Consider the following 16,313-nt stretch of genomic DNA (forward strand, 5'->3'; position numbering starts at 1 on the left):
ATCCATAAAATTTAAAATCTTGAATCCGCCTCTATTAAGAACTTAAATTTGAATAATAAAAAAATAGTACTTATTATTCTATCAAAATCAGTTTTGACCATATGTTTTTATGTGTTAGGAATGATCATAACTTACGCCAAATTGGGACTCGTTCACATTTCTATAACTTGTCCCCATGCTATGTATGTAAAGATGCTAAGGCAACCTATAATATTAACCATTCCAATGCACGTAGATCTATGAATGCATGTAAACAAACACTAATTATATATATAATCATACCATGTAAAGGTAAAGTGTGATGGACTGAGAATTTTTGTTTACGTTATAAAGATGATTTCTAGAGTTTGACTTTTTACGTATCCTATGAGTCTAATTTGATGTTCTGGTCCTCGGTTCCGGGCCGAGCCAAGCTTCCCTTTAATGGGCCGGGTTGAGGGTTTTAGATGGGCCTAATTGGGTCGGTTAAATTTTTTTTTAAAATTTTTTACTGTATTTTAATTCATTGTTAAAATTGACTTTCACATCAGCTACCAGCAGAATAACTTAACAACAAAAAATAAATAAAGCAACTACCATACATGAAACATGGAATAATATTTCAATCATTATTCGAAATTATTATTATTTCCTTTCACACTCGACAAGCCTATAAGAAAATAAGAGTTAATTTTTTTATAATAAAGTATTATATTTTTTTTTGTTTGAGTAAGGTAACATAAAAGTACTAAACTCATGTAAAATAAAATGTCACTTGACAATAGTATAATTTTATAGGCATATAAACAGATTATAAACTAGGATTTCATTTGAATGAGAGAGTAAAAGAGGGAGTAATACATATTGTGATAAGCATCAGACAAACAAAGGAAAGCAAAGTGATGGATGTCTTCTTCATTGCCATATTGAAATGTATGCAATAAATCTATTTTGAAATGTAGCTTGTACGTATACATATCCTCTTTCTTGTTATATATAGTTATGAGTATCAGTCTAATTCAAGGATTGTAATATGAAATGAGTTTGAAAAGATTGGCAAGTAATTTATTCAACATGGTTTGAGGAAGTTAGAAATTAATTTGGTTTCATAGTAGCATAAAACCACTTCCTTAGTTTGAGGCAACAAAATCTAATTGCACTTCCAATTATAATCAATAATACATAAACTTACCAAAATAAAGAAATGGAAAGAAAAAAAAAGTCAAAGATGTGAATGTAGGCAAATAAATTTTCTGAGTCAAAGATCTATTGTGTTTTGAAGAACTTCTGAAAGTGTTTTTGACTACTTTTTATTTGAATAGCGCCTAACATGATTATCATGTTACACCCCACGTTTTCATACGTAAAGTATGTCGTAAGTCAGTTGATGTAAACTCGGAAATGAGATCATCTTTCGAACTACATAAAGTAAGTTAATCATGTTACCTTGGAGGTAATAAATATTTAAGATTATGAACTACAAGTACCAAGAGTTCGAAGGTTTAGAAGCTAAACGAATCGAACAAAATAAGTTTCGTTAAAATTAGTCGGCAAGTTGATAATATTATAATCCGTACTTTTGGGGTGATACTAGGCAGCTTAACATGCTAAGGAGGTGATGTTATGATGTATTTTAGTCGTATTATAGTAGTGTGTTTTGTTTTTAAGTCAAACGAATTATGAAACAAAAGTCGACAAAAGTTGTCGCAAGTTACGTTTATAATTTTACTTAAAATTTCGGTCTAATTTTAATGAGATTTTTATCTCAATTTACTTGGAATTAGGGAGTGATCCACCCGCCAATTGAATATCTATGAGTCTAGTTTCCAACGTATTAAACCATTTGTCAATACGATATCGAAGTAGAGAGATATTTGTATTTTTGCGAAACTGCACAAGCAGCTCCCTTTGGGACCCACAAGATCGGTTGAGAATTATCTTGCTATATAAAGTTGTGGACTTCGTATCTAAGCCTTATTTTGACCAAAATCAAACCTAAAAGATCTTTCTAGACATCCTAAATACATCCTTAGGGTTTTGACCATCCGTAACGCAAAATCAAGACGCGAACGCATCAACGCAATCCTTACGACATTGGTAAGACTTTGCCGTCCTCCTTTCTCCTTATAACTCATGTTTTGGAAAGATCTAAATGGATAAGGAAGCTTATCACCTCTGTATTTTATTTATACAAGCATAAGTAAGGGTGTGCATCAAAGGCAACAAGGTTTGGAAGCAAGAACACAAAAAGTATGTAGGGTTTTTATTTTATTTTCGGCATGATTTGGTCTAGCTAAGTTCTAGCCTTTCTTCTTGATCTTTTAAGAGTTTTTCAAGGTAAATTTTAGCATGTATTGTATATTTGTATATTATTCAATTCCATATGTGAAGTATGGCAGACACTAGTTTAGGTTAGAACTTAAAAACACAACAAAAACAAAAAGGGCGATTCTATGCTAGCTGGACTTCCGCTTGTTCTGTTCCTTTGATATTTTTATGTATACCTAACCCGCATCTTATCCTAATAGTTTCATTTAAGATTACAAACTTAATTATCATGTCTTGATACTTAGATTATTCCTAAATTATATTTAGATTTTCATGTTACAAGTAAGCCATTATGAGTCGACATAATATTCATAATTCTACTTTGCTGATCGTTTGACACTATTATGGATAACTAGCTCTCCTTTAGTTGATGTTATCATCTTGTCCGAGTATCCATTCCCATGTATATTGTGGTGCTTGCTGTTGTCTTTGGGGATCATCAAGTTTTAGGGGAAACTTTGCCGAAATATTTGGAAATTCAAAGAGTTGGACATATCTTGAGTTTCTTGGTTCTAAATTGATTATAGAGGGATCGTGATGAGTTAATTAGCCGTAGTATCTCATGTCCATACTCAATTTCTTCCTAAAATGAGAATAGACTCCTCTGTCCAACTTATGGATGATGAGCGTTAGGTTACGATTGTGATTCTATTTATGGTTTCTTTCATAATCTCTTGAGTCCATATGATGCTGCCACATTTGTTATGCCTTATACATGCGTACATTGATATGCTGGGGGATATAACCCATAACTCCAGCGAATCCTATTGATTATATGCTGGGGAAGATAGCCCATAACACCGACCGAGTTTATTGATTATATATTTACCTACTGGGGGAATATAGCCGATAACACCAGTCAGGCATATTATATACGCATATATAGTTACAATTTACATTGCGTGACTATACATGAGGCTAGTTCAGATATACAGTTACTTGATTGGGGGGAAATAGCCCATAACGCCAGCCAGGTACCGGTTTAAATGGTAGTTCAGTTTCAGCATGATTTCATCTTAAACATCGGTTCAGTTCCAGAGCGGCTGCTAGTTCTTTAGCTTTCAGCTTATATTTAGAGTTTCAACTTACAGTCATGCTTTAGTATGCTCATATGCTTTCCACCCTACATACTTTGTACATATCGTATAGACGTCCCTTCTGGGGCGCTGCGTTTCATGTTGCGCAGGTAAAGATAGATCAGCGCTTAAGTCACATCAGTAGCCCATCCACCAGCTATTGGAGTCACTCCACTTACCCAAGAGTTACTTATCTTTTGGTATTTCTACAATCAGCTAGTTTGGGTATGGCGGGCCCCTGTTCCGTCCAGTACTTGTTCAGTTCAGCACTCCTAGATGCTTGTAGATATGCACATGTGCAGTTAGTATGTTTTATATGTTAGCCTTGTCGGCTTTCCAAATTGTACAGTTCTTATCAGCTATGCTTCTGCTTGTTCAGTTTATCTGTTTATATTCATGATTAGTAGATTATCAACAAGTTTAGTGATGATTGGCACTCAGTGTCGGTTATCCGTCGCGACCCTAGGTTAGGTCGTGATAGATTATGTCCGGCTCCCATCCTAAAAAGGATAAGTGATCGCTGCAAAATATATTTGGCTAAAGAATTCAGAGTCAAATACCAGAGATAACTAACGCTTAGCTATAATTATTCACTATCACTCAGAAAATAGGTTCAAACATTTTTCAAGTTAGAAAGTAATTTTGTCTATTTTATACTACTTAACTAACAAATACTAAAGCAATAAAATTATCAACTAAAGAGAATAAGGTATATTCATGAGTAAAAAACGTAGGATGGTGATTTCCTTAATTATTGGGATGAATGTCTAACGTGTTCATTATATTCTCTTGGAACTATTCTCCACGACGAGCGGACTTATATGGTAGATTATGGGGCACGTGAACCTATTGTCTTTAAGCCAAATTAGGTACTTTATGTATGTATTTTCTAGAATTAAACTTATATTATCTGTTGACACCCATAATCCAAAGAGGTTGAATGGTGCACTTGGTTAAATACTAAGTTATTTACCCAAAGGAACAATAATTGATACCCATTTAGTGTTTTCTTCTTCTTCTTTCTTTAATGGTGCACCCGCGTTTTAGAAATCTTAGATTCCAATTTCTTAAAATTATTCTCTAGTACTAACTCCAGCTAACAACTTAAACGACTGACTCATAAAGATCGTGCAAAGTTTTATTATCTCTAAACTCATTTTTAAATTCTTGCAATTAATCTCTTGATTACTCAAAAGTGACGTTTTTCAATAATAACCTAATCATTCTCAAGCAAAATAAGATATAAGGGTACAATTTATCGAAAGTCCTTGCAACAAAATATAGTTGAACCAATAGACTCTATTTATAACGGTTCAATTATTTAAAAAATATTGTCAAACAGTTCTCCCAATATATAAGTGATTCCATCATAATCCTAGATGAGAAGTTTAGGTACTCACAATTGTAATAAAAACACATAAACTATTGTTAAAACAATATTTAATAGCAAAAATCGAAAAGTAGAGAAAAAGTATTTGATTCGTCTTGTGGGATGGACTTGCTGATCTTCCAAGGTCAAATTTGCTTCAACAATGGTGTTTCTTATTTTTTCAGGAAAAATAGGTTTAAACCCTTTTATATGACCATAAATTTTGCCTAGACAAAAATATCCAACATTTAAAATTACGAGAAATTAAGCCTTTGTGTCATGGAGCTGCGGCGCGGGATATGGGTGAGAAAATACTCAATGAACTTCGTCTATCACCAATGAATTTATACGTAATAAGATTACACCATTAAACTCAATTGAATATTTTTTAACCTTCAAAACACTTGAAACACTCTAAATTCAGGGTAAAACACATCAAATTACATGTAAATCTAGCATATTATCACGATTCAAACGTAACGTGTATCTGTTCATAAATAAATATATAAAATTTGTAGTAATTTGTTTTCTCTTTAATTCCCAAATTTTTTTCTCGATGATAGTTTCATAATACGATTCTTTGGTTATTAAATATCTATGCTTTGTGTGAACCCCACTTATTTATTGTTTGAGCTATGCCACATTGACCCAAAAGTATGCATATATATCATGTGTGTTTGTTCTATATGTAGGACTTCACTTTTCAATTTTGATATGTGCTACTTTATTGAGCTTTGAATGATGCTTTTTTTTTTAATTTGGTTGTTATCTGTTTCAGTTGATATGCAAGATTGTACTGTGTGCTTAACAAAAACCCAAGAGATGATCTTGACTTATAATTTTTTTGGGTAATTAAAGAGGGTAGAAAAGCACCCAAAAAAATATTAAAATATTTTCTGGCCACTATAATTTTTATATCTCAATCTCACTATGACTTGTCTAATGAAATTTTTTAAAGACGCAGCCCAATCAAAATTTCAACAAATAAAATTCTTTAGCAACCATTTGTGTTTCTAGGAAAGTACGAATTGTCCTTCGTTGGCAATCACAGTAGAGGAGTAACAAGTTGCAGCACTGGTGCACTTGATAAACGTGCCCCAAAACTGATGAGCTGAGAGTCAGAATTTTGATTTTGTTATTGAACTCATACTCCGCCTTAATTATCAGTTTGCCTTAATTATCAGTTTGCAAATATATATATATATATATATATATGAGAACTTGGTTTTATAAAGTACAAAAAATTGAATGAATTTAACGTTGATTGCATCATAACTGAAATGAGAACCGAAAAAACATAATTCCCCCTCCCGACTTATGTGACTCCTATTTTTTAGTCCGTCCACTTTCTATATTTAGTAATAAATAAACTTTAGATTTTTCTTGTTTACCCTTAATGAGATGATTTCTAGCCACACGAGTTTCTCTTATTTGTTTTATATCATAAGTTTCAAAATTCTTTCTTTATTTCATAAACTCCTTGTCCAGTCAAACACTTTCAAATAAATCGGGACAGAGAGAGTATAATTTATGCGAGAAAAATAAATGATAAGTTAGATTATGAGATATAGTTGTGTGACTAACTAATGAATAGAGAAATATAATTCAGTAAAAATGTAAAATAAGATTGACAGAAAACTATTTTGGTTATATGAATTAGAGGAAGAAATTGAGTTATTAAAAATTAATATGACAATAAAGATATACATTTATCAATAATAAGAAATAATTATACAAATAATATACTATATATAGAGAAATAGTAAATTTTTGGGTCCTTAATAGTGGCGGAGCCAAAATTTTTATTAAGGGGTATCAAAATATATAAAAGTAAACATACGAGAAAACTAAGGGAAGTCAACACATACTATATATACATATAAACTTTTTTTACGTACCTATATGTGATGACCCAAAGGTCATCTTATGTTTTAGAACTCGAATATGCGTTTTTAAGCCTAAAAATCTCATTTTTACCCTCCTCGATTTGCGTGCGCAGTCCGGGCAGGTTTTCGGAAAGCTTTTATGTTGAAAACTAATGAAAATAAGAATTTTTGCCTTAAAAGTTGATTTTAGTTGACTTTGGTCAATATTTTTGGTAAACAGGCCCGGATCCATATTTTGATGGTTCCGGTGGGTCCGTATTGAATTATAGGATGTGTGCGCATGCCCGGAATCGAATTCGGTGGTCCCTATCTCAAATTATGGTTTTTTGATGAAAATTAAAAGTATGAAAATGAATTATTTTTAAGAATTGATTGATATTTGGCATTGTTAGTATCGGGTCCGTATTTTAGTTTCGGAGCCTGGTACAGGTTCGTTATGATATTTAAGACCTGTCTGTGATATTTGGTGAGAAACGGAGTTGATTTGACGTGATTCACACGTCCAGTTGAGAAAATAGAAATTTTAAAGTGTTCTTAAGAATTCCATTTGATTTGGTGCTAAATTCGTAGTTCGAGGTGTTATTTTGACGATTTGATCGCGTGAGCAGGTCCGTATGATATTTTTAGACTTATGTGCATATTCGGTTTGGAGCCTCGAGGGCTCGGGTGAGTTTCGGATAGACTACGGGATGATTTGCACTTAGAAAATCTTAGATTATTGCAGCAGGAGCTGTTCTGGTGTGCCCTTCTTCGCGTTCGCGTATGTAGTGTCGCGAACGCGAAAGGTAAAATGGGGGATGAAAATTTTCTTCTTCGCGAACGCGAAGGACTGGTCGCGAACGCGAAGCGTTGGGGGTGGTACCCTTCGCGAACACGATCTGTCTCACGCGAACGCGATAGTTTAAGGGACCTGGGGGAGAGGGGTCATGTTCTTCTACGCGAACGCGTCCACGGGGTCGCGAACGCGAAGGCTTGGAGGGAGCTGCCTTACGTAAATGCGTAGGAAGACTCGCGAACGTGAAGGCCTTAGACCGATGTGCATCGCGAATGAGACAGGCCTCTCGCGAACGCGATGAAGGCTTGTCTAATGACTTAAAACAGACTCCAAATACAGGTTTAAGCCATTTCTTCAAAAAATTTCAAGAACCAAACGGGTAGAGACGATTTTTCAAAAGTTATTTCTTCCCCAAATTATTGGTAATTTATTCTAAACCATTTTCTTTCAATTACCCATTACATTTCTAGAATTTTCAACTAAAAATCTAGAGTTTTCGTGGTAGAATTAGGGTTTAGGGTAGAAACTAGGGGTTTCGGAAATTTGGGGATTTAGACTTCAATTTAGGATCGGATTCCAAAACCAATTATATATTCGGGCTCTAGGATGAATGGGTAAAAATAATTTGGTCTGAACCTCGAATTTTGACCAAGCGGGCCCGGAGTTGATTTTTCGACTTTTTGGAGGAAAATTTGGGAAATTTAATTTATGAAATATAATTAATTCCTTTAGTAATATTTGATATTATTGACTTATTTTTGAATAGATACGAGTGCTTTGAAGGTGAATTCCAAAGGAAAAGCTGTGATTGAGAATTAAGTGGCTTTCGGAGCAAGGTAAGTGTTGTGTCTAACTTTGGCTTGAGGGAATAGGTATTGTGTGAGTATTTGCTACGTGTTTTGTTGTTGAATACGACGTATAGTTGAGGTGACGGGCATCTATACGTTGTGGTCGAATCATAGCATGCGAGTGAAATTCCATTTCTTGCAAATTTGTAGTCTTAAATCTTGTTATCCATGCTTATTGTTGTTGTTGAAATATTGGGAGACTTGTATCCGGTTCCACCAAGGTCGATAAAATTGTGAATATTGATTCGAGGTCGAGATGTTAAATTGTGAAAGTAAGCATTGATGAAATATTGATTTCTTGTGAAACTTCTCTCTATCCGTGGTTATTGAATCTGTGAATTGTGAGAAAGAGTGTAAAGCACGAAGGGTGATGCCGTGCATAATTTAATTATAATGTGAGGAAGAGTGTAAAGCACGAAGGGTGATGTCGTGCATAATTTAATTATATTGTGAGGAAGAGTGTAAAGCACGAAGGGTGATGCCGTGCAGTTTTCCTTGCTGTTTTAATTGCTCAATTCGTTTAAATATTTTCTGCTTAATTCCCTCTTTTCATTATTCTCACTCTTTATGTTGTATTCCACCACTATATGTTCCCTTCCCATTATTTATGCGTTATTGCTTTATTTACTATCTTTGCCACTAACATGATTATACTGTTCAGATTATATGTGGGTGTCTTGTCCTAGCCTCGTCACTACTTCGCCGAGGTTAGGCTCGACACTTACCAGTACATGGGGTCGATTGTACTGATGCTGCACTATGCACTTTCTGTGTAGATTTTGATATCGGCTTAGGTTGATCGAGATTTGCTTCTGGTCTGTTGTCCGGAAACTTAAGTAGATCTGTCGGCGTTCAGTCCTTGAAGTCCTCGTCTATCTTTTATGTCCTATTGTTTTCTTTCATTCAGACAGTTGTATTTCTTTCAGACTATTACTTGTCGTAAATTCTAGAATACTCGTGAATGGTGATTCTAGATCCGGGTGGTAGTAGTTAATGCAATTTTATGATATTCCGCACTTATTATATTTCATCTTAGTTAATTATTTTTAATTACTGAATGGAAATAAGGAATTGGTTAATGATTCTCTAACGTTGGCTTGCCTAGCAAGTGAAATGATAGGCGCCATCACGGTTCCGTCGGTGGGAAATTTTGGGTCGTAACAGTTGGTATCAGAGCACTAGGTTGCCTAGGTCTCACGATTCACGAGCAAGCTTAGTAGAGTCTGAAGAAGCGGTACGGAGACGTCTGTGCTTATCTTCAAGAGGCTATGAAGTTTAGGAACAAGTTTCACTTTTTTTCTTCTCTATCGTGCGATTTTGCTTTCTCAATGCTGATTGAACTCTTCTACTCGTATTCTCTCGCAGATGGCGAGAACACGTACCGCTTCCTCAGCTGAGCAGCAGCCAGAGCCTCCAGTGGCAGGTCCTACGCGGGGCAGAGGTCGAGGCCGAGGCCGTGCTAGAGCCCGAGGCAGGGGCAGGGCTCAGCCTAGAGCCCGAGCAGCAGCCCCAGCAGTGGAGCCTCAGATAGAGCTTGAGGAGGAGGTTCCAGTCCAGACTGCTCCTTCCGGACCAGCTCAGGTTCCGAAGGGGTTCATTACCACCTAGTACTTCAGGACGCTTTGGTCTGTTTGGTGGGCCTTATGGAGAGTGTGGCCCAGACTGGCACATATCCCATGGAACCAGCAGTCTCTCAGGCTGGAGGAGGAGCCCATACTCCAACCACTCCCACTCCAGAGCAGATAGCTCCCCAGTATCAGGCTCCAGCAGCTCAGCCAGTCGGATTAGTTCAGTTGATTATTGCGGCACAGGTTGGAGATGAGCCAATTGTGTCTTTTGAGGCCTTATGGAGATTATACAGGTTTGTCAAGCTCTTTCCTGTTCACTTTAGTGGTGCTCCTTCAGAGAATCCCCATGAGTATCTTGACAGTTGTCATGAGGTTTTACGGAACATGGGTATAGTGGAGACCAATGGGGTCGATTTTGCTGCATTTCAAATGACTGGTTCCGACAAGAAATGGTGGAGAGATTACTTGTTGACCAGACCAGTTGGGTAGCCTACTCTTACTTGGGACCAATTCTCTCAGCTCTTCATAGAGAAGTTTCTGCCTATCACATTGAGAGAGGAGCGTCGTCGTCAGTTTGAGCGTCTCCAGCAGGGCAGTATGACTGTTACTCAGTATGAGACTCGTTTTATGGATTTGGCCAGTCATGCTATTCTTCTGCTTCCCACCGAGAGGGTAGGGAGTTTTATTGATGGACTTGCTGAGCCTATCAGATTGCAGATGGATAAGGAGACTAGGAGTGAGATTTCTTTTCAGGCGGCTGCTAATTTCGCTAGACGAGACGAACTGGTTCTTACTCAGGGAGGTCAGGGGTCTAACAAGAGACCTCGTCATTCCGATGAGTTCAGCGGTGCCTCGTCTAGAGGCAGAAATACTTTTGGTAGAGGCCATACTCCCAGATCATTTCATTCAGCGCTCCAGGCAACCCACGGTGCCTCAGGTGGTCATGGCCCTCAGATGCATTATTCCGACCAGCTAGCCTATGGTGCACCACCAGCTCCTATTAGTGCACCTCCACTTTAGAGTCATTAGGGTGGTTATTCAGGTCGACAGGGTCAGTTTCAGGGTCAGCAGTCACAGCAGCCGAAGTTATGTTATACTTGTGGTGATCCGAGGCATATTGCTAGATTTTGCCCTCGGGCAACAGGCAGCTCATAACATCAGAGTTCTCGTGCCATGGTTCCGACACTAGTTGCTGCACCACTTGTTCAGCCAGCCAGAGGCAGGGGTCAAGCAGCCAGAGGTAGAGGCCAGACTGTTAGAGGTGGATGTCAGGTTGTTAGAGGTGGAGACCAGCGAGCTAAAGGTCGTCTCAGGGACGTAGTTCAGGGTGGTGGGGCCCAGCCCCAGTGTTATGCTTTCCCAGCCAGGACTGAGGCTGAGTCATCTGACGCTGTTATCACAGGTACTGTTTCAGTTTGCGATAGATATGTTTCAGTTCTATTTTATCCGGGATCTACTTACTCCTATGTGTCATCCTATTTTGCTTCCTATTTGGTTGTGCCACGTGATTCTTTGAGTGCCTCTATGTATGTGTCCACACCAGTGGGAGATGCTATTGTTGTAGATTGTGTTTATCGTTCGTGTGTGGTCACCATTGGGAGTTTTGAGACTCGTGTAGATCTTCTACTTCTCGACATGGTTGATTTTGATGTCATACTGGGTATGGATTGGCTGTCACCTTATCATGCTATATTAGATTGTCACGCCAAGACATTGACCTTAGCCTTGCAGTGGTTTCCTCGATTCGAGTGGAGAGGAAATCTTGGCCATTTTGGCAATAGGGTTATCTCTTATATGAAGGCTCGGCACATTATCGAGAAGAGGTGTCTAGCTTATTTGGCTTATGTCTGCGATTCTAGTGTGGAGGTTCCTTCCATAGATTCGGTGTCGGTTGTTCGTGAGTTTCCAGAGGTGTTTCCTGTAGACCTGCCAGGGATGCCACCCGACAGGGATATTGATTTCTGCATTGATTTGGCTCCGGGGACTCAACCTATTTCCATTCTGCCATATCGCATGGCCAAGCCAGAGTTGAAAGAATTGAAGGAGCAGTTGCAAGATTTGCTTGACAAGGGCTTCATTAGACCTAGTGTCTCACCATAGGGTGCACCTGTGTTGTTTATGAAGAAGAAAGATGGATCGAAGAGGATGTGTATAGATTCTCGGCAGTTGAATAAAGTCACCATCAAGAACAAATATCCATTGCCGAGGATTGATGATTTATTTGATCAGCTTCAGGGTAACAAGGTGTTTTCAAAGATTGATTTCAGATCTGGCTACCATCAGTTGAGGATTTGGGCATCCGATATTCCTAAGACATTTTTTCGGACTCGGTATGGGCATTATGAGTTTCTAGTGATGTTATTTGGGATGACAAATACCCCAGCAACATTTATGAATTTGATGAATCGAGTGTTCTAACCTTACTTAGATTTTTTTATGGTTGTGTTTATTGATGATATCTTGATCTACTCCCACAGTCGAGAGGAGCATGAGCAGCACTTTCGGATCGTTCTTCAGACTCTGAAGGACAGCCAGTTATATGCTAAGTTCTCAAAATGCGAGTTTTGGTTGAGTTTGGTTGCTTTCTTGGGTCACGTTGTATCAACAAAGGGTATTCAGGTGGATCCTAAGAAGATTGAGGCAGTCCAGAACTGGCCTAGACCCATATCAGCTACACAGATCCGTAGTTTCCAGGGTTTAGCGGGCTATTACCGTCGATTCGTGGAGGGGTTTTCGTCCATAGCAGCCCCATTGACCAGATTATCCCAGAATGGTGCGCCGTTCAGGTGGTCAGACGAGTGTGAAGCGAGCTTTCAGAAGCTAAAGACTGCTTTGACTACGGCACCAATATTGGTGTTACCCACAGGTTCAGGATCTTATACGGTATACTGTGACGCATCTCGTATTGGTCTGGGAGCGGTATTGATACAGGGTAGCAAGGTTATTGTATATGCTTCACGGCAGTTGAAGGTTCAAGAGAAGAATTACCATGTTCATGATCTAGAACTGGTAGCCATTGTCACGCGCTGAAGATTTGGAGGCACTATCTTTACGGCGTGCCATGTGAGGTATTCACTGATCATCGAAGCTTGCAGTATTTGTTCAAGCAGAAGGAACTCAATTTGAGACAGAGAAGGTGGTTGGAGCTATTGAAAGACTATGATATCACCATATTGTATCATCCCGGGAAGGCCAATGTAGTGGCCGATGCTTTGAGTAGAAAATCAGCTAGTATGGGTAGCCTTGCATATGTTCAAGTAGGTGAGAGACCGCTTGCATTGGATGTTCAGGCCTTGGCCAACCAGTTTGTGAGGTTGGATATTTCTAAGCCCAGCCGTGTTCTAGCTTGTATAGTTGCTCGGTCTTCTTTGTTTGAGCGCATAAGAGATCGGCAGGATGATAATCCTCATTTACTTGTACTTAGAGACACAGTGCGGCACGGTGGTGCCAAGCAGGTTACTGTTGGAGATGACAGAGTTTTGAGGATGCGGGGTCGTATCTGTGTGCCTAATGTGGATAGACTTCATGAGTTGATCCTTGAGGAGTCCCACAGTTCCCGGTATTCTATTCATCCGGGAGTCGTCAAGATGTATCAGGACTTGAGGCGACATTATTGGTGGAGGCGAATGAAGAAGGGCATAGTTGCCTATGTAACTCGGTGCCTAAATTGCCAGCACGTAAAGTGTGAGCATTAGAGACCTGGTGGTTTACTTTAGAGGTTAGATATTCCTGAGTGGAAGTGGGAGTGTATCACTATGGATCTTGTTGTTGGACTCCCACGGAGTCAGAGGAAGTTCGATGCAGTTTGGGTTATTGTGGACAAGCTAACTAAGTCAGCGTATTTCATTCCTATGACAGTTACCTATTCCTCGGAGCGGTTAGCAGAGATTTATATTCGGGAGATCGTCCGTCTTCACGGTGTGCCCGTGTCTATGATTTTCGATCGAGGTACGCAGTTTACTTCGCACTATTGGAGGGCAGTTCAGTGTGAGTTGGGTATGTGGGTTGAGTTGATCACAGCATTTCATCCTCAGGCGGACGGGCAGTCCGAGCTTACTATTTAGATATTGGAGAATATGCTCCGCGCTTATGTTATAGACGTCGGAGGATCGTGGGATCAGTTCTTGCCCCTTGCAGAGTTCTCCTACAACAACAGCTACCAGTCGAGCATTCAAATGGCTCCCTATGAGGCATTAAATGGTAGGCGGTGTCGGTCGCCAGTTGAGTGGTTCGAACCGGGAGAGGCTCGATTGTTGGGCACAAACTTAGTACAAGATGCCTTGGATAAGGTCAAGATTATTTAGGATCGACTTCGCACAGCTCTGTCCAGGCAGAAGAGTTATGCCGACCGTAGAATTTGTGATGTTGCATTCATGATCGGAGAGAGAGCGTTACTTCGGGTATCACCCATGAAGGGTGTAATGAGGTTCGGAAAGAGGGGCAAGTTGAGCCCTAGGTATATCAGACCTTTTGAGATTCTCGAGAGAGTGGAAGGGATGGCCTACAGGCTTGCGCTTCCACCTAGTTTATCAGTTGTTCATCCGGTATTCCATGTGTCCATGCTTCGAAAGTATCACGGCGATCCATCTGATGTGTTAGATTTCAGCTCTGTCCAGTTGGACAGGGATTTGACTTATGAGGAGGAGCCGGTGGCAATTCTAGCCCGGCAAGTTCGCCAATTGAGATCAAAGAGCTACCCTTCAGTTTGAGTGCAGTGGAGAGGCCGGCCTATTGAGGCAGCTACTTAGGAGTCCGAGTCCGATATGCGGAGTAGATATCCCCACCTTTTCACCAGCCCAGGTAATTTTCTATGTCCGTTCGAGGACGAACGGTTATTTTGGAGGTGGAAAATGTGATGACCCAAAAGGTCATCTTATATTTTAGAACTCTAATATGCGCTATTAATCCTTAAAAATCTCATTTTTATGCTCCTCGATTTGCGTACACAATCCGGGCAGGTTTCTAGATTCGTGTTTTGACAGTCCCGGTGGGTACGTATCGAATTATGGGATGTGGGTGTATGCCCGCAATCGAATTCGGAGGTCCCTAGCTCAAATTATGAATTTTTGATGAAAATTAAAAGTCTGAAAATGAATTATTTTTAAGAATTGATTGATATTTGGCATTGTTAGTACCGGGTCCGTATTTTAGTTTCGGAGCCCGGTACAGGTTCGTTATGATATTTAAGACTTGTGTGTGAAATTTGGTGAGAAACGGAGTTGATCTTAAGAATTTTATTTGATTTGGTGCAAAATTCATAGTTCTATGTGTTATTTTGGCGATTTGATCGCGCGATTAGGTCCATATGATGTTTTTAGACTTATGTGCATGTTTGGTTTGGAGCCCTAAGGGCTCGGGTGAGTTTCGGATAGGCTACAGGGTGATTTGCACATAGAAAATCTGAGATTTTTGCCGCAGCAGCTGTTCTGGTGTGCCCTTCTTCGTGTTCGCGTAGGTAGTGTCGCGAACGCAAAACGTAAAATGGGACAGGGGAATTTTCTTCTTCGTGAACGTGAAGGACTGGTCGCGAACGCGAAGCATTAGGGGTGGTACCCTTCGCGAACGTGATCTATCTCACGCGAACGCGATAGTTTAAGGGACTTGGGAGAGAGGGGTCATGTTCTTCTACGCGAATGCGTCCACGGGGTCGCGAACGAGAAGGTTTGGGGGTAGCTGCCTTATGCGAACGCGTAGGAAGACTCGAGAACGCGAAGGCCTTAGGCCGATGTGCATCACGAACGCGACAGGCCTCTCACGAACGCGATGAAGGCCTGTCGAGTGACTTAAAACAGACTCCAAATACGGGTTTAAGCCATTTCTTCAACATTTTTCAATAACAAAACGGGTAGAGGCGATTTTTCAAGAGTCATTTCTTCCCCAAATTGTTGGTAAGTGATTCTAAACCATTTTCTTTCAATTACCCATTACATTTCTTGAAATTTTAACCAAAACTCTAGAGTTTTCATGGTAGAATTAGGAGTTAGGGTAGAAAGTAGGGATTTCGGGAATTTAGGGATTTAGACCTCAATTTGGGGTCGGATTTCAAAACCAATTATATATTCGGGCTCGGAGATGAATAGGTAAAAGTACTTTGGTCCGAACCTCAGGTTTTGACCAAGCGGGCCTAGGGTCGATTTTTCGACTTTTTGGAGGAAAATTTGAGAAGATTAATTTATGAAATATAATTAATTTCTTTAGCAATATTTGATATTATTGAGTCATTTTTGAATAGATACGAGTATTTTGGTGGTAAATTTCAAAGAAAACGCTGTGATTGAGAATTAAGTGGTTTTCGGAGCAAGGTAAGTGTTGTGTCTAACTTTGGCTTGAGGGAATAGGTATTGTGTGAGTATTTGCTACGTGTTTTATTTTTGAATACGACGTATAGTTGAGGTGATGGGCATCTATACGTTGTGGTCAAACCATAGCATGCGAGTGAAATTCCATTTCTTGCAAATTTGTAGTCTTAAATCTGGTTATCCAT

Source organism: Nicotiana tomentosiformis, chromosome 10 (assembly GCF_000390325.3).
Source record: "Nicotiana tomentosiformis chromosome 10, ASM39032v3, whole genome shotgun sequence".
NCBI classification, from domain to species: Eukaryota; Viridiplantae; Streptophyta; class Magnoliopsida; order Solanales; family Solanaceae; genus Nicotiana; species Nicotiana tomentosiformis.